This window comes from Stomoxys calcitrans, chromosome 1 (assembly GCF_963082655.1).
Source record: "Stomoxys calcitrans chromosome 1, idStoCalc2.1, whole genome shotgun sequence".
In the NCBI taxonomy this organism is placed as follows: domain Eukaryota; kingdom Metazoa; phylum Arthropoda; class Insecta; order Diptera; family Muscidae; genus Stomoxys; species Stomoxys calcitrans.
This window is the reverse complement of record NC_081552.1, coordinates 92,567,241-92,591,935: the sequence shown is the minus strand read 5'-3', so window position 1 is coordinate 92,591,935 and position 24,695 is coordinate 92,567,241. Positions and strand designations below refer to the sequence as shown.

The 24,695-nt window shown below is 38.1% G+C and overlaps 1 long non-coding RNA gene across 1 annotated transcript; it reads left to right on the top strand.

Annotated features, from left to right (window-relative positions):
- The first annotated feature begins 10,675 nt into the window (after positions 1–10,675).
- On the top strand, positions 10,676–20,264 carry LOC106095107 (uncharacterized). Its single transcript, XR_001222690.2, has 3 exons — positions 10,676–10,819; positions 10,892–11,120; positions 19,602–20,264. It is a non-coding gene; the product is annotated as an uncharacterized LOC106095107 (long non-coding RNA).
- The last annotated feature ends 4,431 nt before the right edge of the window (positions 20,265–24,695 follow it).

Here is a 24,695-nt window from a genome sequence, read left to right as displayed (position 1 = left end):
TGGATATGTTTAGTAAATGTCATCTTTGGTGTGAATATTACCCCTAAATATTTATATTCATTTGTAATTTTAATTACGTTTCCATTAAATTTCCATTTTTCGTGTTTGGCTAGTCTGCCTCCATTCCTGAAAACCATAATTTCCGATTTTGATAGGTTCACTTCCAGGTTCCAGGTATTACAGTATATTTCTAGGTTGTGTATCATATTCTGTAATACATGGACGTCGTCTGCTAGCAACACAATGTCATCAGCGTATAGTAGGAGCCGTAGGTTCAAATTTTCGACAAAAATTCCGCCTTCAAGGTATTCATACAGGTCATTGATATAAAGAGAGAATAGTAATGGTGACAGTAAGCATCCTTGTTTCACTCCTTTAGTAGTATCAAAGTATTCAGATAATTCATAACCGTCCCAAGCTGCCGATTGCGTTTTATTATAGATTGATTCTATCATAGATACCATTTTGTGGGACACACCCAACTGAAAGAGTTTGTAGATTAGTGCTTGCCTGGATATATTGTCAAACGCCGCTTTAAAATCTACGAAGAAGGCATAAACTTTTCTTTTTTCCCCCAGCTTTAGACTAATGACAGTTGAAAGGTTATATATGTTGTCAACCGTTGAATATTTCTTACGGAATCCTGCTTGAAACTCAGTCAGAATCCCATATTTTTCAACCCAATTATACAAGCGTTCGTTCAGAACTCCCATAAATATTTTGGCTACACAGTTCATAAAGGATATGCCTCTATAATTTGACGGATCATTGCTATCTCCTTTTTTATATATTGGATAAATGATCGTTTTTGTAAATGTTGGATCAGCTGTTCCTTCTGTGTATATTTTATTATATATTCTAAGCAGTTGTTTGTGCAGCTGTTCCGTACCATTAACGAAGAATTCATACGGCACTCTGTCTTCGCCAGGAGCCTTATTAATCTTCACATTTTGTAGTATCTTTTTCAACTCTGACATCATTATTGGTTCATCTAAATCCAAGTCTTCCGTAAATGTTGGTGCGTAATATATAACGGCATTTTTTTGTACTGAATTTAATAAATTTTCAAAATAGCGTTTGAAAATATTTGATGTAAGGGCAGATCCTGCTTGATTATAGTGGCAACGTATTTCCCTGGCGACTTTCCACCAATCTTTTGAGTTTGTAACATAATTTAATCTACTTGCCATTTCATTATAATAATCGGCTCTACTGTTATTGCATACTATCTTGTAATGATTTTGCGCTGACAGATATCTTTTTCGGTCTTCTGAATCTTTTGTTTTTCTGTACACGTTTAATAATTGAAAGCTTTTTATTCTTGCCTTGTTGCAATTGTTATTATACCACTTACATTTCGGCTCAAATGAGTATAATTCAGTCGATGGCACAGAAGATAGTTGGATTAATTTACAGACATCGGTTAGACCTATTTCTTCGTTTGTGGATAAGCTACAATCAAAATTTTCATTTAGAGAACTTTGGTATTGAATTTTTCTACTATCTTTCCAAATTAGTTTTGGTAGCAAGTTCATCTTGCTACCAAACCTGATATAGCTGTCATATAAACCGATCTGGGAACTTGATTTCTTGAGCCTCTAGATGGCCCAATTCTTATCCAATTGGAATGAAATTTTGCACGAAGTATTTTGTTATGATATCCAACAACTGTGCCAAGTATGGTTTAAATCCGTCCATAACCTGATATAGCTGTCATATAAACCGATCTGGGAACTTGATTTCTTGAGCTTCTAGAGGGCGCAATTCCTATCCGATTTTGCTGATATTTTGCATGACGTATTTTATTCTTACTTTCAACAACTCTGTCAAATAAGGTTCAAATCGGTTCATAATCTGATATAACTGCCATATAAACCGATCTGGGATCTTGACTTCATGAGCCTTTAGAGGTCGCAATTATTATGCGATATGCCTGAAATTTTGTACGATGGATTCTCTCATACGTGTTTATTATGGTCTGAATCGGTCTATAGCCCGATATAGCTCCCATATAAATCGATCTCTCTATGTTACTTCTTAAGCCCCCAAAGGGCGCACTTCTTATTCGAATTGGCTGACATTTTAAACAGGTCTCCAAAATATAATTTAATTGTGGTTCAAGCCGGACCATACCTTGATATCGCTCTAATAGCAGAGCACAACTTTTCTTATATACTTTTTTGCCTTAGAAGAGATGCCGGGAAAAGAACTCGACAAATGCGATCTATGGTGGAGGGTATATAAGATTCGGCCCGGCCGAACTTAGCACGCTTTTACTTGTTCAATCTCAAATACTTTTTTTTTTAAACCCCTTACTGCAAAAGTTAGCAAATATGTCCGGTTTGGGGACAGCAAATACTTCTTATATGTGTGGTGTTATGGGGGTGGGATGGCACCATAGACACTTTTCCCGAATCTTCTTATATAAAACAAACAAAAAGGCGTTAAGTTCGGCTGGGCCGAACTTTGAGTACCCACCATCTCGGGTATATATGTAAACCACCTTCCATCAAAATCCGGTGAAAATTGCATACCTTATGTCCCATAGCAGTTATATCGAAATATGTTCCGATTTGGACCAAATACTAATAAGTACAAGTCATTGTTCAATTGTGTATAACAAAATATTGGTCTTTTAAGTAGCTATATCTAAAAATAAACCGATCTGAATCATATACTACACAGATGTCGAAAAGCCTAACATTAGTCACTGTGTCACATTTCAGTGAAATCGGATTATAATTGCGCCTTTTATAGGGCCAAGACTTTAAATCGAGAGATTGGTCTACATGGCAGCTATATCCAAATCTGCACCGATTTGGGCCAAGTTGCAGAAAAATGTCGAAGAGTCTCACACAGCACACTGTCCCAAATTTCAGCGAAATCGGACAATAAATGCGCCTTTTAAGGCCCCAAAACCTAAACCGAGAGATCGGCCTATATGGCAGCTATATCCAAATTTGGACCGATTTGTACCATATTGCAGAAGTATGTCAAGGGGCATAACATAACTCACTGTTCCAAATTTCGGCGACATCGGATAATAAATGCTCCTTTCATGGACCCAAAACCTTATATCGAGAGTTCAGTCTATATAGCAGCTATATCCAAATCTGAACCGATCAGGGTCAAATTTAAGAAAAATGTCGAAGGGCCCAAGGCAACTCACTGTCCTAAATGTCAGCTAAATCGGATAACAAATGTGGCTTTTATGGGCCTAAGACCCTAAATCGGAGGATCGGTATATATGGCAGCTATATCCAAATCTGGACCGATCTGAGCCAAATTAACGGGGGATGTCGAAGGGCCTAAGACAACTCACTTTCCCAAATTTCAGCAAAATCGGATAATAAATGTGGCTTTTGTTGGCCTAAGACCCTAAACCGACCGATCGGTCTATATGGGGGCTATATCTAGATATAGTCTGATATAGCCCATCTTCGAATTTAACCTGCTTATGGACAAAAAAAAGAACCTGTGCAACATTTCAGCTCAATATCTCTAGATCGTCGGACGGACATGTCTAGATCGTCTTAGATTTTTAAGCTGATCAAGAAAATATATACTTTATAGGATCGGAAATGGATATTTCGATGTGTTGCAAACGGAATGACAAAATGAATATACCCCCATCCTTCGGTGGTGGGTATAACATCCTTCGGTGGTGGGTATAAAAATTATTCAAATTTTCTACAATTTGCTAATTTTTTGATGAATTTATGACAACAAACTAAATAACTGCTTCTATTATATTTCTGCTTTTAACCAAGAAATTAACGCCAACAAGTAAAAGCGTGCTAAGTTCGGCCGGGCCGAATCTTATATACCCTCCACCATGGATCGCATTTGTCGAGCTCTTTACACGGTATCTCTCTTTAGGCAAACAAAGGATAAAAGAATACTGAAAATTGGAGATCATAGTAGAAGTCAATGTGTAAAATTTCAGCCAAAACTAGTAAGAATTGCGCACTTTTGGGGCTGAAGAAGTAAAATAGGGAGATCGGTTTATAGGGGAGCTGTATTAGGCTATAAAGAGATTCATGCCATATTCGAGACGAATGTTAAAGGTCATGGGAAAAGCCGTTGTAAAAAATTACACCCAAATCGGATAATACTTGCGCTTTTTAGAGGCTCAAAAAGTAAAGTCCCCATATCGGTTGATATGGAATCTATATCAGGTTATGGACCGATTTGAACGATTCTTAATAGAGTTATTGGAAGTCATAACAAAACACGTCATGTAAAATTTCAGCCAAATCGGATAAGAATTGTGCCCTCTAGCGGCTCAAGAAGTTAGGATCCCAGATCGATTTATATGGCAGCTATATCACAACGTGTACCGATATAGCCCATTTACAATCCCAACCGACCTACACTAATAAGAAGTATTTGTGCAAAATTTCATTAGTATTGGTATACTCAATCCTATGGTTGAGGGTATAAAAATTTAGAATTTTTATTATAAACTAGCTGACCCGAGCCCGCTCCGCTGCGCCTTCTTTTACTTTATATGGAACAAAATTTTCCTTGGAATATTTATTTTCGACAATTAAAGAGCGTTTAGTGAAATACCATGCTACGAAAATAGTATATAGCTTGACTAACAGTTTAACAATGTAAGTGCCTTTATCTGAATCCCATACGATCTTTATTGGTCTACGAATTTAAGATTGGATGTAAGGTGTACTCCATTCTTAAAATACTTTATTTTAGCCCGATATTTTCATGATATCTGATTAAGGGGTGTTTTCGACGGTGAGGTAATTTCCCAGACACTTGGCCGTAAAACAATATCAGCATCGTGCTTTTCTTTCAAATAACATTTATTGAAACCCCATATTGCCATTGGTTTAGGGGAGTTTACACGCCCCCCAATCACATGGCCCCAAAATTGGTTATCAAATTCGTTTTCTAATCTCCAATACCTTTATTTGCTGTTTGTGAAGTATTTTAGGAAAGGGGTAGACCGCCAGAAAATTGGTCCCGAATGTGGGTATCAATTCATTCTCTACCCTCCAATACCTTACATTTACTCCCAAATACCTTTCATATTGCTATTGTCGTAAATCTGTCCCCTTTGGGGGATGTTTTGGGGGAGATGTGACCCCCAAACACTTGGTCCCATATTGGAATATCAGGATCGAATTCTACACTCGAATACCTTTCATTTAATGGTCAGTAAAAAAGTCCTGTTTTGGGGTGTCTTGGGAAAGGGGTGGACCCCCAGAAACGTGGTCCCACATTTGGATATTAGATTCGTATTCTACTCGCAAATACCTTTCATTTGAGTCCAATATTGCCATGGTCGGTAAATATGTCCGATTTAGGGGTGTTTTGGGGGTTGGGGTGGTCCCCCTAACACTTGGTCCGACAATTGGATATCAGATACGTTTTCTTATCCTAAATACCTTTCATTTGAGTCCCATATTGTCAACAAAATTTAGTACCCCATATCAAAAAATGTAGTACCCTATTTTTACCACGGGATCATTATGCACCATCTGTGAAAATTTGAAGAAAATCGGTTCAGCCGTTTCTGAGCCTATAAGGAACACACAAACAAACAAACAAACCTACGAACAAACAAAAATTTATTTTTATACCCTCCACCATAAGATGGGGGGTATACTAATTTCGTCATTCTGTTTGTAACTACTCGAAATATTCGTCTGAGACCCCATAAAGTATATATATTCTTGATCGTCGCGACATTTTATGTCGATCTAGCCATGTCCGTCCGTCTGTCCGTCCGTCCGTCCGTCCGTCTGTCTGTCGAAAGCACGCTAACTTCCGAAGGAGTAAAGCTAGCCGCTTGAAATTTTGCACAAATACTTCTTATTAGTGTAGGTCGGTTGGTATTGTAAATGGGTCATATCGGTCCATGTTTTGATATAGCTGCCATATAAACCGATCTTGGGTCTTGACTTCTTGAGCCTGTAGAGTGCGCAATTCTTATCCGATTGGAATGAAATTTTGCACGGCGTGTTTTCTTATGATATCCAACAACTGTGCCAAGTATGGTTCAAATCGGTTTATAACCTGATATAGCTGCCATATAAACCGATCTTGGGTCTTGACTTCTTGAGCCTCTAGAGTGCGCAATTCTTACCCGATCAGAATGAAATTTCGCACGACGTGTTTTGTTATGATACCCAACAAGTGTGCCAAGTATGGTTTAAATCGGTTCATAACCTGATATAGCTGCCATATAAACCGATCTTGGGTCTTGACTTCTTGAGCCTCTAGAGGGCACAGTTCTTATCCAATTTGAATGAATTTTTGCACGAAGTATTTGGTTATGATATCCAACAAATGTACCAAGTATGGTTGAAATCGGTCCATAACCTGATATAGCTGTCATATAAACAGATCTGGGGATTTGACTTCTTGAGCTTCTAGAGAGCGCAATTCCTATCCGATTTGGCTGAAATTTTGCAAGACGTATTTTATTTTTACTTTCAACAACTGTGTCAAATAAGGTTCAAATCGGTTCATAACCTGATATAGCTGCCATATAAACCGATCTGGGATCTTGACTTCTTGACCCCTAGAGGTCGCAATTATTATCCGATATGCCTGAAATTTTGTACGACGGATTCTCTCATGACCATCAACAAACGTGTTTATTATGGTCTGAATCGGTCTATAGCCCGATACAGATCCCATATAAATCGTTCTCTCTATTTTACTTCGTGTGCCCCAATGGGCGCAATTCTTATACGAATTGGCTGAAATTTTACACAGGTCTCCAACATATAATTTAATTGTGGTCCGAACCGGACCATATCTTGATATCGTTTTAATAGCAGAGCAACTCTTTTCTTATATCCTTTTTTGCCTAAGAAGAGATGCCGGAAAAAGGACTCGACAAATGCGATCCATGGTGGAGGGTATATAAGATTCGGCCCGGCCGAACTTAGCACGCTTTTACTTGTTTTACATAAGACTAGCTGAGCCCGGCCCGCTCTACTGCGCCCGATTATGCTATATTAGAGAGAAGTTCCATAAATTTGAACATTTATGTGTAATTGTAGTTGAAACTGTATTCCAATTTTTCTATGGATTTTTCTACACTCAAGTACACTTATTTAAATCCCACATTGCAATGGTCAGTAAAAGTCCTTCTTGGGGTGTGGTGGACCATAGTCATTCACAGACAACCACCATTAAATATAATACCTGTTAAATCGTCCGAAGGATGGGGGTATATTCTTTTTGTCATTCCGTTTGCTACATATCGAAATATCCATTTCCGACCCTATAAATATTCTTGGCCAGCGTATAAATCTAAGACGATCTAGACATGTCCGTCCGTCAGTCTGTTGAATTCACGCTACAGTCCTTAAAAATAGAGATATTGAGCAGAAACTTTGCACAGATTATTATTTTTTTTTTTTTTTTCATAAGCAGGTTAAGTTTGAAGATGGGCTATATCGGACTATATCTTGATATAGCCCCCATATAGACCGATCCGCCGATTTAGGGTCTTAGGCCCATAAAAGAAACATTTATTTTCTGATTTTTTTGATGAAAGTTGGGACAGTGAGTTGTGTTAGACCCTTTAAAATCCTTTACCAGTTTGGCTCAGATCGATCCAGATTTGGATATACGCCCATAAAAGCCACATTTATTATCCGATTTTGCTCAAATTAGGGACAGTGACTTGTGTTGGGCTCTTCGACTTCTTTCGTTAATTTGGCCTAGATCGGCTCAGATTTGGTTAAAGCTGCCATATAGACCGATTCTCCGATTTAGGGTCTTAGGCCCATAAAAGCCACATTTATTATCCGATTTTGCTGAAATTTGGGGCAGTAAGATGTGTTAGGCCCTTCGACTTCCTTCGTTAATTTGGCCTGGATCGGTTCAGATATGGTTATAGCTGCCATATAGACTGATCCTCCGATTTAGGGTCTTAGGCCCATAAAAGCCACATTTATTATCCGATTTAGCTGAAATTTGGGACAGTGAGTTGTGTTAGGCTCTTCGACTTCCTTCGTTAATTTGGTCTAGATCGGTTAAGATTTGGTTATAGATGTCATATAGACCGATCCTCCGATTTAGGGTCTTAGGCCCATAAAAGCCACATTTATTATCCGATTTTGATGAAATTTGGGACAGTGAGTTATCTTAGGCCCTTCGACATCTTTCTTCAATTTGGCACTGATCGGTTCAGATTTGCATATAGCTGTCATATAGACCCATTTCTCGATTTAAGGTTTTGGGCCCACAAAAGGAGGCCTATTGAGTGAAATTTCACTCAATATTTTCTACTATGGTCTCCAATATTCAGTTCAATTATGGTCCGAAATGAACCATAACTTGTTATTGTTCCAATAACATAGCAAATATTTGAGTTCATCCTTTGTTTGCCTTAAAAGAGATACCGTAAAATGCGATCCATGGGGGAGGGTATATAGGATTCGGCCCGGGCGAACTTAGCACGCGTTTACTAGTTCTCTATCACTTCTTCTATTAAATCCAAAAAGAACACAAAAATATCTCTATTCTATCCGATATTACGTATCCGCCATTACGTAAGACCATATTTCAAAAATGTAGAATTTTCCAAATTGTGTCGTCACCATTAAACATGAAAAAATACCGCCTACCCCAAATCGGAGTCTATCTATTCTAAATTCCATTTAGACTTCCCTAAATTCGGTTCTAAAATCTCTATTTGTGAAATGTACCCTTACATAGGAGCTATTGAAAAATATTGGGTGATTCGTCCATGGATGAAGATGGGTTATATCAAACTATATCTCGATATAGCCCCCATATAGACTGATCCGCCGACTTAAGGTCTTAGACTCATAAAAGCCACATTTATTTTCTGATTTTGCCGAAATTTGGGACAGTGAGTTGTGTAAGGTATTCCTTGATATTTTTCTTCAATTTGGCTCTGATCGGTTGGGATTTGGATATAGCTGCCATATAGACAGACGGGATTAAAAGTCTGGGCCCATAAAACGCGCATTTATTTCCCGATTTTGGCAAAAGCTGGGACAGAGAGATGTGTTAGACCCCTCGACATCATTCGTCAATTTGGCCCAGATCGATCCAGATTTGGATATAGCTGCCATATAGAAGGATCCCTCGATTGAAGGTTTTTGAACAATAAAAGGCGCATTTATTGTCCGATGTCGCCGAAATTTTCGACAATGAGTTATGTTATTCTCTTCGACATAGTTTTGCAATTTGGCTAAGATCGGTCCAGATTTGGATACAGCTGCCATACAGACCGATCTCTCGATTCAAGATTTTGGGCCCATAAAAGGCGCCGATATCGCCGAAATTTGAGACAGTGAGTTGTGTTAGGCCCCTCGACATCTTTATGCAATTTGGCCCAGATCGGTCCAGATATGGATATAGCCGCTATATAGACTTATCTCCATAAAAGACGCATTTGTTGTCCCATTTCGACGAATTGGATATAGCTGCCATATATACCGATCTTTCGATATAAGGTTTTGCCCCAATAAAAGTCACATTAATAGTACGATTTCGCTGAAAATTGACATAGTGACTTATGTTAGACTTTTCAACATCTGTGTTGTACATAGTTCAGATCGGTCAATATTTGGATATAGCTACCAAAAAGACCTATATTTTGTTCTACAAAATTGAACAGTGATTTATACTTATTAGACCACTCAATGTCCATGACGAATATGGTCCAAATCGGAGCATATTTCGATATAGCTGCAATGGGGGCATACATTATGCATTTTTCACCGGATTATCACTAAAGATTGTTTACGTATATACCCAAGGTGGTGGGTATCTAAAGTTCGGCCCGGCCGAACATAACGATTTTTTTCTATTTAACTTAAAAGACGACTTCGACTTTTTACCCAAAAATCGGCTAATCGATTGGGCGAAAGTTGACATTGGGATCCTTAATTCGGACCATTATTGAATTAAATGTTGGAGACCATAGTAGAAGTCATTTTGAAAATGTTACAATGAATCTCATTCGAATTCGGTTTATATGGGAGCTGTATCAGGCTATAGACCATTTCAGACCATATTTGACACGTATTTTGAAGGTCAGGGGTGAAACCGTTGTACAAAATTTCATCCAAATCGCCCTATAGAGGATCAAGAAGTCAAGACCCCAGGTCAGCTTATATGACAGCTTTATCAGGTTATGGACCGATTTAAACCATACTTAGCACAGGTTTTGGAAACCACCAAAAACAACAAAACATCTCAGCCAAATCGGTTAAGAATATTGGCTCAAGAAGTCAAAATCTACGTTCGGTTTATATGGCAGCTATATCTAAACATGAACCGATATAGCCCATTTACAATCCCAACTGATCTTCACTAATAAGAAGTATTTGAGCAAAATTTCGAGCGGCTAGCTTTACTCCTTCGAAAGTTATCGTGCTTTCGACAGACATATGGACTTGATCGACTTAAAATGTTATCACGATGGGGTCTAAGACGAATATTTCGAGGAGTTACAAAAATAATGAAGAAATTAGTATACCTCCATCCTATGGTGGAGGGTATAAAAATAGCCGTTATTTTAAAATATCGTGATTTACGTGTGTTCGATATTCGTATTTTGTTCTGTTACGTTAGTGCACGTGTCTGTAATATTTGTTGGTAATATCAGCCATTTTGGGTTGTCAGTTTGTTATTGACAGATAAATAGGTTAGTCGTATTTTGGTGAGCTTTTCGATTTTTAACTATTCGATAAAATGGATCAAAGAAACTGCATTAAGTTTTGTATAAATAAAAAGCGCGTTTAAGAAGTGTTGCAAGGATTTGAAAGAAGGAAAAAATTGGAAAAAAATATCTGATGTAAAGGTGATAAGACTTTATTGATAAATAAATAAATATTTTTGAAATAATTAAAAACAACGGTAATTTTTTGATCAGACTTCGTATGCTCTTTTTTCATCGCCTTGATCTAATGAAAGCAAAATTGGAACTCTTGTTTGGATATTCTGCCAAAGAAGGCCTGAAAATTATCATAGTTATGACCAAGTTGATGAAGATAGATATGACTCCACTCACTATAAACGGCCATTGCATTGAAGATCTTGACCAATTCTGTTTTCTTGTCAGCAAAATTACAAAGGATGGAGAATCAGAATCAGACATCCGCGTACGTATTAACAAGGCTTGAAGTGCTCAACAAATTTTGAAGATGCAGTGATATATCATATAAGACAAAAGTCAGAATTTTCAATAGTAATGTGAAATATATTCTATTATATGGCTGCACAATTTGGAGCTTGACACAAACGACTACCCTCAAATCAAAGTTTTTATTAATCGCTGCCTACAACAAATATTTCGAATTTTCCGGCCAGGCCGTAGTTCAAATGAAAAATTGCAAGGAATGATAGTATATTCCTTTAGTCATACCGTTTCCAATTCATCAATATATCCATTTCCGACCCTAAAAGTATATATATTCTTGATCGTCATAAAAACTAAGACGATGTAGCCATGTCCGTGTGTCTGTTGAAATCACGCTACGCTGAAACTTTGCACAGATTCTTTTTTTGTCCATAGACAGGTTAAGATCGAAGATGGGCTATATCGGACTTTATCCTGATATAGATCCGATATAGACCGATCTGCCGATTTAAAGTCTTATGCCCATGAAAACCACATTTATTATTATACAATTTTGCTGAAATTTGAGACAGTGAGTTCTATTAGGTACCTCGAGATTCTTCTTCAGTTTGGCTCAGGTCGGTCTAGATTTGGATAGAGCGGCCATATAGACCGATCTCTCGATTTAAGGTATTGATTTAGCTGTCGTGCCTTTTCGACATCCGTGCCTTATGTGGTTTTCAAAGTTCTGCCCGGTCGAACCTAATGCGTATTTACTTATTTTTGTAATATTTTTATACACTCTAGTTGTAAATAAAGGACACATATATATATATATATATATATATATATATATATATATATATATATATATATATATATATATATATATATATATATATAAATATATATATATATATATATATATATATATATGTATGTATATATATATATATATATATATATATATATATATATATATATATATATATATATATATATATATATATATATATATATATATTTATATATATATATACCACATCGAAGCTGTGCAGCAAGGCATAAAGTGGTGGTTATTTTAATGGTTTTGTTTTGCTTAAGAATAAAGTTGTTATATATTGACTTGTAGAGCTGGTGCCTTTTAGCAGGAAATTTATACTTTTTGTGTTATTATTTCCCCCAACGCGGGAAAGAGTAGAGTTAATTTAACCAAGAAAATGAACATTACAAGAAATGAAGGATCTTTTTTGATTACTGATGACATTGCCAGACAACAGATTCGATTTGATTGACTAGACTAATCATCAGTACAATAGTCCTGATTAAGCTCCCATATAATCCGATCTCAAGATTTATCCTACTTAAGTTTCTAGCTATAAAATCGGGCAAAAAAAATCGACCTAGATTAACCTAACATGATTTTTATTTGTTTTATCTTAAATCAATCTTTAAAAGTCCATATTTTGAAATAGACCTTACAGTGTACAATAGAAACAGACATTTACTGCTGTTTAATCTGTTTATTTTAAGGTCTGCGCCAAGTATAGGAGACCACCATCCATATCGAATTGGTGGTGATTTTGTCTTCGTTCTCTACAATGGTTAGGCCACAAAGGTGCATAATAATGTGTTGCTCCATGGGTGAGAGGTAAATGTGACTACTAAAGCACTTCAGTGATCACTAAACAATTCTACGAAAAAGACTCAACTATGAGCTGCTGTCTGGGTACGCATTTGTTCACGCTGTTATTCGTCGCGTTTTGCGTTTTTTACGGCTCTCGTGGTCATTTAAAAGACGGCGAAACGTGTTTCTTCTCTTTTATTTTGGGAAGTTTATCGAGCGTATCGACTTTGATATCATTATGTGGTTTGAAGCAATGTGTCTGACTTTCAGTGTCTGGGGATAACTTTGTGTTTTACCAGAGGACGCTGTTATATGAGCAGGTTGCTGCTGCTGCGTGTTACGGCACCGAATGTATAGAGTGTTTTATAACGTCCATTGCAGGTGGTTTGAGCTTTTATGAGTTTGTTGTTGCTTTATTTTTGTTTTTCGGTCACTTATTAAAACATGTTTTCAAATTAGCATTAAAATTTCAACGTCGTTGGTATTTTGATATTTGTTGTTATTGTTGTCGATGAACTTCACTGGCAACTGGCCTGTGATATTGTTGGTAGGAATTAATATATGAGCAATTTCTATGGGGAAGCAGATGATGGACCATCATGTAATTTAAGATATTAAGCTTTGAGTACAAAATCCCTCGGAGGGTTTAATGTCATTTAAATTTGGATGTTAGATGTACTCCATTCATAAAAGACTTTATTTCAGACCGATATTCTCATGATGTCCCATTTAGGGGTGTTTTCGGGGGTGAGGTGGTCCCCTAGACACTTGGCCCTGAAAAAAATATTGGCATTGTGCCCTTCTCTCAAATACGATTTGTCTAAACCCTATATTGCCATTGGATTAAGGGGAGTTTATTGGATGAGGCGTCCCCCAACACTTGGGTCCAAAATTGGTTAACAATTTTTGGTTTCCTAATCTCAAATACCATGGTAGCGCAGAGGTTACCATGTCCGCCTTTGACGCTGAACGCTTGGGTTCGAATCCTGGCGAAACCATCAGAAAAAATTTTCAGCGTTGGTTTTCCTTCCTAATGCAGGCAACATTTGTGAGGTACTATGCCATGTAAAACTTCTCTCCAAAGCGGTGTCGCACTGCGGCACTCATTGACATGTGAGAAGTTTGTCCCTGTTCCTCAGCGGAATTTTCAAGGGCAACATTTTTATTTGCAATCTCAAAGACCTTTCATTAGGTCCATATAATGGCATGGTAGGTAAATTGTTACCCTATAGGAGGTGTTTAGAGGAAGGGGTGGTTCCCAAATACTTGGTCCCTCATTTGGATATCAGATAGGTATTCTACTCCCAAATACCTTTATTTGAGCCCATATTGCAATGGTCACTAAATAATTGATCTTTGTAGCGTATTTTGGGAAATAGATAGACCCCCAGAAAATTGGTCCCGGAAGTGGGTATCAATTTCGTGCTCTACTCCCCAATATCCATCATGCCCGATTCAGGGGTGTTTTGGGGAGTAGGATGGTCCCCACAATCTAAGCCCTGAAAATATGTCAGTATCGTGCTCTTTTCTCACACATATATATATATATATATATATATATATTCTGCTCCATATAAAGTACAATAAAAGAAGGCGCAGCGGAGCGGGACCAGGGCGGTGTTTTTGTGGGTGAGGTGGTTACCCAGCCACTTGGCCCTGAAAAAATATTTGCATCGTGCTTTTCTCTCAAATACCATTTATTTAAACCCCATATTGCCATGGGTTTAAAAGGAGTTTACGCGATGAGGCGTTCCCCAACCACATGGCCCCAAAAATTGGTTATCAAATTCGTTTTCTAATCTAAAATAATTTTCATTTGAACCACATATTGGCATGGTCTAAAATTTTTAGCCTTGGGAGGGTGTTTTGGGAAGGGGTGATGCGCTTAATACATGGTCCTACTTTTGGATAACAAATTCGTATTCTACACTCAAATACCTTTATTTGAGCCCCATATTGCGATGGTCACTAAAAAAATTGCTGTTTGTGGGGAATTTTGGGAAAGGGATAGATCCCCAGAAAATTGGTCCCGAAAGTGGGTATCAGTTCTTTCTCTACCCTCCAATACTTTTCATTTAAGCTCCACATTGATATGGTCGGTAAATATGCCCGATTTAGGGGTGTTTTGGAGATTGGGTGGTCCTTCAAACACTAAGCCCGAAACATATACCTGCAACGTCCTCTATTCTCATATATCTAAATATCATTTATTTGAACCCCATATTGCCATTGGCCTTGGATATATAATTCGTTTTTATACCCTTCACCGTAGGATGAAGGAATACAAATTTCGTCATTCAGTTTGTAACTCCCCGAAATATTCGTCTCAGACATTTTATGTCTTATATTATCTATCCATGTCCGTCCGTCCGTTTGTCTGTCGAAAGCACGCTAACTTTCGGAGGAGTAAAGCTAGACGCTTGAAATTTTGCACAAATACTTCTTATAGGTGTAGGTCGGTTGGTATCGTAAATGGACCATATCGGACCATGTTTTGATATAGCTGCCAATATAAACCGATCTTGGATCTTGAATTCTTGAGCCACTACAGGACGCAATTTTTATCCGATTTGGCTGTCGTTTTTGTATGATTTTCAACAGCTGTGTTAAGTATGGTTGAAATCGGTCCATAACCTGATATAGCTGCCATATAAACCGATCTTGGGTCTTAACTTCTTAAGCTTCTAGATGGTACAATTCTTATCCGATTGGTGTGAAATTTTGTACAACGGCTTCTCCCATGACTTTCAACATACGTGTCAAATATGGTCTGAATCGGTCTATAACCTAATACAACTCGCTTATAAAACGATCTCCCTATTTTATTTTTGAGCCCCTATAGGGCTGAAATTTTACACAATGACTTCTAATGTGGTCTCCGAATCGGACCATAACTAAATATAGCTCCAATAGCATAGCGATTCTTTTCTTTAAGCCTTTCCCTTCCTTTTGTTTGCCTAAAAAGAGACACCGGGAAAAGAACTCGACAAATGCGATCCATGGTGGAGGGTATGTAAGATTCGGCCCGGCCGAACTTAGCACGCTTTTACTTGTTTAATCTCATTCAAACTCCTTATTGCAAAAGTCAGCAAATATGTCCAGTTTCTGGTATTGGCCCTAAAAAATATAAATATTTAATTCCACTCTCTGTAAGACCCAAATTGTCTTGGTGAGCAAATACGTCCTATTTGGGGGTTGTTATGGTGGTGCGACATCCTCTAGACAGTTGGTCCCTAATGTTGATATCAGATACGTGGTCTACTCCCAAATACCTTTAATTTGAGCCCCATATTTCCATAGTCAGCAAACATGACCGGCTTGGGGGTGTTTTGGATGATGGGCGGCCACTCAGTGAGTTGGCCTTGAAAATAGATATCGGATTCGTGTTCCACTCTAGAAACCCTCTCATTGGAGCCTCATATTGCAATAGTCAGCAAATATTTCCTATTTGGGTGGTTTGTGGGTGTGGGGTGGCCCCATAGATACTTTTCCCGAATATTGATATTAAATTCATGCTTTACTCCCAAAGACAATTCATTTGAGCCCCATATTGCTATGGTCGTAAATTCGTCCTCTTTGGGCGATGGTTTGGGGAGGGACGGCCCCCCAAATGCTTGGTCCCACATTTGGATATCAAATTCGTATTCTAAGTAGACTAAAATATCTTTTATTTAAGCTTCATATCGCCATGGTCAGTTAAATAAGTCATGTTTGCGGGGTGTTTAGGGGAAGGGGTGGACCCCAATTTTGGATATCAAATTCGTATTCTACACCAAATAACATTTATTTAAGCCCAATATTGCCATGGTCAGTAAATAAGTCATGTTTGGCGGTGTTTCGGGGAAAGGCTGGACCCCCAGAAACTTGATCACACATTTGGATACCAAAATTTGTATTCTACTCCTACATACCTTTCATTTTAGTCCCATATTGCCATGGTGGGTAAATATGTCCGATTTAGGGGTGTTTTGGGGATTGGGGTGATCCCAAAACACTTGGTTCAACAATTGGATATCAAATACGTTTTCTAATCTTAAATACCTTTCATTTAATTCCTATATTGTCGTGATTGTTATAAATATATTTAGTTGGTTATGGGGTGGGGCGGCCCCCTAAGTACCCCATCCGAAATATATATAAAAAAATTTTGATTTTAGGCTACTATAAGACGGTACACAAAATTCGCTTAAATCGCGCCACCCATCTCCGAGATCTGGCGTTTTTGAAAATTAGGGTAAGGGGGAGGGTCCGCTGTATATATGTCTGACAACTGTTTTATATACCCAGTGCATGTCGCGCGGTTTAATCCCCAACTTTTGCCAATGGCGCAGGTGTATTGGTATTTTGGGCTTTCTGTAAATGAAACATTCTTTTCTCCCAAGAAGATTTATGCCTAGTAAATTTTCGGTTGCCCACTTCGCTGTTGCACATAGAGCTTTCTGAAGTATAACTCTTAGAGTGCTGGGAAACTTTCCTCTAACCCCATTAGCTACGTCATCAGAATACACGACCACTTTTACACCTTTTTTTACCAGAGACAATAATATATTGGTAATGGCTATATTCCAAAGTAGAGGAGACAATACACCTGCTGGAAGAGTTCCTCTGCTGACCCATCTTTTTAGATCCACAAATCCCAAGCCTGCCGTAATGCATCTTTTAGTAAGTTATTAATTACCTTTCTTACGGTAGAGTTGATTCCTTAAAACTCTAGCTCCAGTGGCGTCGGTTTTACATTATTGAAAGCACTTTCAATATCAAGAAATACTACCATTGTATATTCCTTGACAGCGAGAGGACCCCTCGCCTTCGTGTGGTAAGGTTCGGAATGAAAATGACCTTTGTGTCCCTCCATCCCGCAGGTATAAATGACATGCTGAAACAATCCTTTAGTCAAGGAACCAGTCTATCAGACACAGCTTGTAATTTAACCGGTGATACATCATCAGGGCCTGAAGAATCGAAACTTCTTATCGCCCAAAGGATTTTCGGCTCATACACAATTTCCCCAACAACCTCCGACGAATGCATACCAATGACAACCTTTTCTGGCGCTATGTTGTCTGTTGGAGAATTTCCTGGGAAATGTGTATCAACGAGTACTTCTAGTGTTTCCTCATAGACATTGTCCATACATTCTCTGACTTCTGAATATACCCCGCCGTAATAGGACTCGACGGATCCGCTCATGACCATCAACATACGTGTTTATTATGGTCTAAATCGGTCTGTAGCCTGATACAGCTCCCATATAAATCGATCTCTCTATTTTACTTCTTGAGCCCCCAAAGGGCGCAATTCTTATTCGAATTGGCTGACATTTTACAAAGGTCTCCAACATATAATTTAATTTATATCGTTCTAATAGCAGAGCAAATCTTTTCTTATATCCTTTTTTGCCTAAGGAGAGATGCCGGGAAAAGAACTCGACAATTGCGATCCATGGTGGAAGGTATATAAGATTCAGCCCGGCCGAACTTTGCACGCTTTTACTTGTTTTATCTAATTTTTGGCTCAATGGGTACGTAAATATACAGAATTGTCTATTTTGGGGTGAAGATCAGCCAGAAGCATTGCAAGAGCTACCAATGCATCCAGAAAATGTCACAGTTTGGTACGGTTTATGGGCTGGTGGTATCATTGGACCGTACTTCATTAAAGATGAAGCGAATCGTAACGTAATTGTGAATGGTGAGCGTTACCATAAGATGATGTCCAACTTTTGTTTGCCCATGCAAGAGCTTGACTTGCATGACATGTGGTTTCAACAAGACGATGCTACATGCCACACAGCACGTGTAATAATGGACTTATTGAGACGCGAGGTCTGAGATCATTTTAACTCACGTTCGGGACCGGTCAATTGGCGCCTAGATCGTGCGATTTAACGCCTTTAGACTATTTGTGTGGGGCTATGTTAAAGCTCATATCTATAGAGACAAGCCTTCAATTTGCGCATTGGAAGACAACATTGAAGCAGTTATACTTGAGATACCGGCCGACATGTTGGAAAGAGTATGCCAAAAATGGACCAAGTGGATGGACCATTTGAGGAGCAGTCACGGTCAACATTTGCATGAACAATTTTCATTACATTAAATACATACATTTAATTATATGGAACGTATTACCGATTCCAATAAAAATGTCATTAATTTTTCTGAATTTCATGTTTTTTTTCTTTGAAAAACTTTCCTATGGCTCTTAAATCTTTATATTTTTATATTCTAGGTCGTCATGACATTTTTATACCCACCACTGAAGGATTGGGGTACATTGATTTGGTCATTCCATTTGCAACACATCGAAATATCCATTTCCGTCCCTATAAAGTATATATATTCTTGATCCTCGTAAAAATCTAAGAAGATCTAGCCATGTCCGTCTGTCTGCTGAAATCTTTAAAAATAGATATATGGAGCTGAGACTTTGCATAGATTCTTTTTTTGTCCATAGGCAGGTTAAGTTGTTAGATGGGCTATATCCGACTATATCTCGATATAGCCCCTATATAGACCGATCCGCCGATTTAAGGTCTTAGACCCATAAAAGTCACATTTATTGTATTATCCGATTTTGGTGATATTTGGGAGAGTGAGTTGTGTATGGCTACTCGATATTCTTATTTAATTTGGCCCTGATCGGTTCAGATTTAGATATAGCTAACATAAAGATCTATCTCTCGATTTAACGTCTTGGACCCATAAAAGACGCATTTGTTGTCCTATTTCGCCGAAATTATTAATTTTACCCGATGTTCTGGGTATCCAAAGTTCGGCCCGGCCGAACTTAACGCCTTTTCACTTGTTTTTTTTTTGTGGGCCAAGTAAACATTTTTTTTCATAACTATATTAAATTGACATAAAAATTCTAGCTCATATTGAAATTCTTTTTTAGTCAATTTCTCCATGCCATGGCTCATATACCACAACCAGTTGAATGTCGACCAGAGGGTGTGCGAAACCTTTTGGCTGGTACACCTGAGGAAGTTAAAGGAGTTACACGAAGCTATTAACTGAAATCTGTACTCCTCTTTTGTTGGTTAATAGGGCAGGTGGATTCTGCGGTGGATTAACAAATAATTGTAAGGATTTTCGTTCTTTCCTTTCGTAAACGTTGGAGATCTTCATATTTTATTTCGCTGAGATTGTTGCTGCGTCTGCTGGACAACAACACTTTTAATGGGCATTGCATGTTGAAGAAACATTTTCATCACTTCCAAAAAAGGAAATACAAGAAAACAGAAAACCACTGAACACAACGAAAAGCCCGACGACCAACTACAAACTGCAAAGATCAGACAATAAAATTTAATAAAGATACAAAATGGCATGTGTGGCGGAATTGCGTACGAGCTTTTTTTTATTCCATGGCCCGGAGATGATTCCACCAAAATTAAACAAGGCGACATTATAATCTTGTCGGTCAGCTCAATGGTTATGAACCATTTAACGATGGCAAGGTTGAAAAAAGCTTTAAAATAATTATAGGATTAAAGTTGAATAATGTTAACTGAACTTTAATGTTGAACATGTGCAATTGCGCGTATGAACTTGAACAATGCAACAATTTGGACGGGCCCCAACAATTGTGGAAAAGGTGCAACAGAGATGTGGAGTTACATAATTATATGTAATATCTCATTATGAGCAATTCTTGATCTGATTAAAATCCTTTGAAATCTATGGAGATTACTATGTACATTTTCGGGAGATGTTAAGATGCAGGAAAATATTCAAGGAACATGTTGTCTTTTATTTAAAAGGTGGAATTTGATTGGGCACTGTGGCTGGTTTGGGGAAGATTTGTTGCCTTTTAACGATACTGTAAACTGTAAATGAGATTTTTTTATAATTAAAAAAAAAAAGTTATTGCATCCTTCTCGTTTGGGTGCCGGGCCATAACAGAGTTAGGGGAAATGAAAGGGCAGACGATTTGGCAGTGAAGGCCAGAGGACTGCCGTCAATAAACTACAATAGGTTAACCCGAAGCCTTTGGGGTCGACGCAGTCCGAGTTAGGGTAGTGGGCGACGAATGCGCATGCAACATTGTGGAACAGCAAAACGGTCGGTAGGACGGCGAAAATCCTATGGGAGATCCAGATCGTGAGAAGACGAGGCTATTACTGAAAGGAAACCAGAAGGAGGTCAAGAAGGAGTATATTGGTATCATAACGGGACACATAGGACTTCGAGCTCACTTATGTTATATCAGTGCGGCAAGTGATAGCATGTGTAGAGCATTGTAACGTTCCACCTTCGCGGGCCCTGCTTCTTCCGAATGTGGCTACCTCCTTGCCGCCGGCCGTGCTCAGTCATGGGGCGGTTCTTACTCATTAGAAGCAGGCACGGAATCGTTTTCATATAAGTAAAATAAGGTAGCTCTTTGATTAGGGGATAGATGAGAAAAGGAGATATTAAAATAGGATAGAAACAGAAAATTTTGAATGATGTCTGCAGCATTAGATGTTAATTCGCCGCATCTTCTTAAATTTCTCACCCAACCTTGTCTAAATTACAATGTTGAGCCACGTAACCATCCTCTACTTGGTGTACTTCACTTTTCGTAAGGAAAACTAAAACTTAATAGTTCATATTGTAGGTTTGTATTTTACATTAAAACTAATAACAAAGTAACTGGATAAGTTTGGAAACAAAAAAAAAATCCTGACCGTAAGTAAAATTCAAATTCTTATTTAAATTACAAAAATTATCCAAAAAATTATAGAATTAAAAACTTAATAAGTGTGATGTAAAAGTTAAAACAAAATGTGTGAAAGAGCGTATACAAAAATGAAATATATAACTTGACTCACCAAATTAATCCTTAGTTGTCTCCAGGCCTGATGACTTCGGATATGCAGCCACTTGCTGAGGGTTTGAAATTACGTTATAAAAGATATTTCAAAATTGCATAGCTCAATGAGAATTCAAGTGTTTAAAAATGTACATATGTAACAAAAAGAGTAAATCTAATGAAAAATATTTGATGTGTCTAAACTAAGTTCGTATTAAGGAAAAATACCGCAAAAAGTAGACTTAAGACGATTAAATCAGACTTTTTTTTTTTTAACTCGGATAAAAAAGACCGAGATGTTAAATAAGTAAGTATTAAACGGTTATATTAAATAATAAAGGTATGTCTCAGGATGTTTTAAATGACGAAAAATGACGTCATAAAAAGATTATTTATAGATGTGTGATATTAAAATTAATGAGAGAAATCTCTACAATAATGTGTCGTGTCCTTGATTAGTTTTCCATGTTTTGAAATATCTTTATATTCACTTAAAGTTTCTATTTAGGTCTTCCGAACCCAGGTGGTTCGGAGAAACTTCTGACCTCCAGTCAAATTCCAAATGTCTGCTTCCTGTCGAATATCCTTTGAAGCGTCTCGAAGATATCGTAATCAAGAGGAACAAAAATATTGATTCTGGCTTCAAGATATTCCCTTCTTGCCAAACGGTCCACAAAACAATTGGACAATCGAAAATGCAGGTTTTTTCACAACCTCTTCCAGATGGGAAGTCTCTACACAATTGGGAAAAGCGGGGTCACTACATGGTCTATAGGTACATTTTCCAATTCACTCACCAAAAAGACTCCGAAAAGATGAATTGAAGATTCCTTGAGCGATATTCTTTAAAATTTTCCACTAATAAAAAGCTCGCGGAACATAAAACTAACGGTTTTTAAGTAATACTAATAATTCCGGGTTCACGGTCAACACACAAATTATCAGACCAAATGAAAATTCCTGCTGCGACCAAAGCGACTGTCTTTGAGAAGTTTGAAAATTCAAATGAAAATTTCTCTATTCTCATAAAGCAAAAGAAACAGAATATGCAATGCTTAAATTACACCATGCAAAAAAAAAAAAAAAAAAAAAAAAAAAATTATAAAAAATCCAAAACAAAAGAAAATTTTGTCATTCCCAAATATCCTTTAAGTGGTATATGCCCACCTTCCCATTCTCGACGTCTTCTAACTGATATTGAACATGACCAACCTTTCTCAAAACTTTCGCCCTTATCCCCACAGGAGCCAGTTTAGCATTGAAATGTCTAATTTGTGAACTTTGGGGAAAATTTCGGCGAAACACCTCTTGCCCAATTTCCAGATGTCTATCTTTGGAACGTAAGTTATATGTCTTTTCGTTCTTCCTATAAGCAGCTTTCATTTTCTCTTGCAGTGTATCCCTTAAAATCGTAAATTTATCCATTCGCTCGATTTCACTGTCATTTTCCTTCAAAAGTTGGAGTTTTCTCAAAAGTTCAAAGTCTTTTCCATGCTTGACCATATTCTGGCCAAAAATTACCTTCATTCCTATCGTCTGATGGACTGTGTTGCGCAAGGCGCAATTTATGGTTGGTATAAATTTGTCCCATAACCGATGATCTTCTCTCACATAAGACCTTAAAGCTGCATTTACAGTTCTATTTACCCGTTCGCTCGCATTGGCTTGAGGGTTGTGAACAACTGTATATTGATGTTTTATTCCAAATTCCAAAAGTAGATCCTCAAATTCCTTACTCCTAAATTGAGTACCATTATCAGAGACTATTACCTCTGGCACTCCATAGCAAGGAAAAATTTCATCTCGCAAGTATAAAACAATCGGCTTGGTCACTAATTTCCGCAATGGCTTAAGAAATGAAAATTTCGAAAAATGGTCTAAAACAATTAATATACCAATATGGCCACTCTTAGTCCGGGGAAAAGGTCCAAGGATATCCACGTACAACCGTTGGAATGGCCTCTCAGTTTGCACAAACTGACCCATAGGTGGCCTTAAAACGGTTGTTGGCACTTTGCTTGTCCGGCAAATATTGCATCTCCCAATAAAGTTTCTCACATCTACGACTAGACCTGGCCAATAGAAATTCCTTCTTAATAGCTCGATAGTTTTAGCAATACCGCAGTGAGATGAAAACGGTATATTATGTGCTGCATAAATGACCTGCTCACGAATTTCCGTAGGAATCAATAGCCTCCATGCTTCAGTGTCGTCGACATCACCTGACGCAAATCTGGTCCTCTTGAAAATATATTTTCCCTCCACCTTGAAATCAGGGAATGGAGATTTGAGAAGTGCATCTCGCCAGCGGCTATACTCCTCACCAAGAAAAGCGTCCGAATCCAGATCCACGGATGACATCCTTTCAATGTTTATAGCACTAATCTCATTTTCAAATGCACGTGACAAAGCGTCCGGCACGACATTGTCCTTTCCACGTCTGTGCTCAATTGTAAAATTAAAGCCTTGCAGCCGCAAAGACCACCTCGCCAAACGTCCTGACAAATCAGTCTGTCGCATCAACCATTTAAGGCTGGCGTGGTCCGTCACCGCCTTAAACTCGTGCCCCTCAATGTACGACCGGAATTTCTTCACAGCCAACACAACGGCTAAGCATTCCAACTCGGTAACTGTATAATTGCGTTGTGCCTTATTCAGTTTCTGCGACATGTAGGCTATTGGTCTCTCAACTCCATCCTTATCTTCCTGTGCCAACACAGCTCCTACACCAACACTACTGGCGTCGCATTGTAATACGAACGGCTTGGAAAAATCAGCATGAGTCAAAACTGGAGCGCTGCACAACCTTGATTTCATGAGATCAAACGATTTTTGAGCTTCTACCGTCCACCTAAAATTCTTCTTCTTAGACAGAAGTTCTGTCAACGGAAAGGTACAAGTCGAAAAGTCGCCAATGAAACGTCGGTACCAGCCGATCATTCCCAAGAACTGGCGAAGGGTCCGAATGTTAGTTGGAGTAGCAAGTTCAGCTATTGCCTTTACCTTATCGGGATCAACCCTTAAAGCTCCATCTCCAACTATATACCCCAGGTTTCGAACGTTTGCAATTGCGAAGCAGCTCTTCTTCACATTAATAGTGAGTCCTGCCTTCCTAAGCTGGGAAGCAACCTGTTGAAGATGCTGCAAATATTCATCAAAGCTCTCTGACATAATCAAGAGATCGTCCAAATAGAC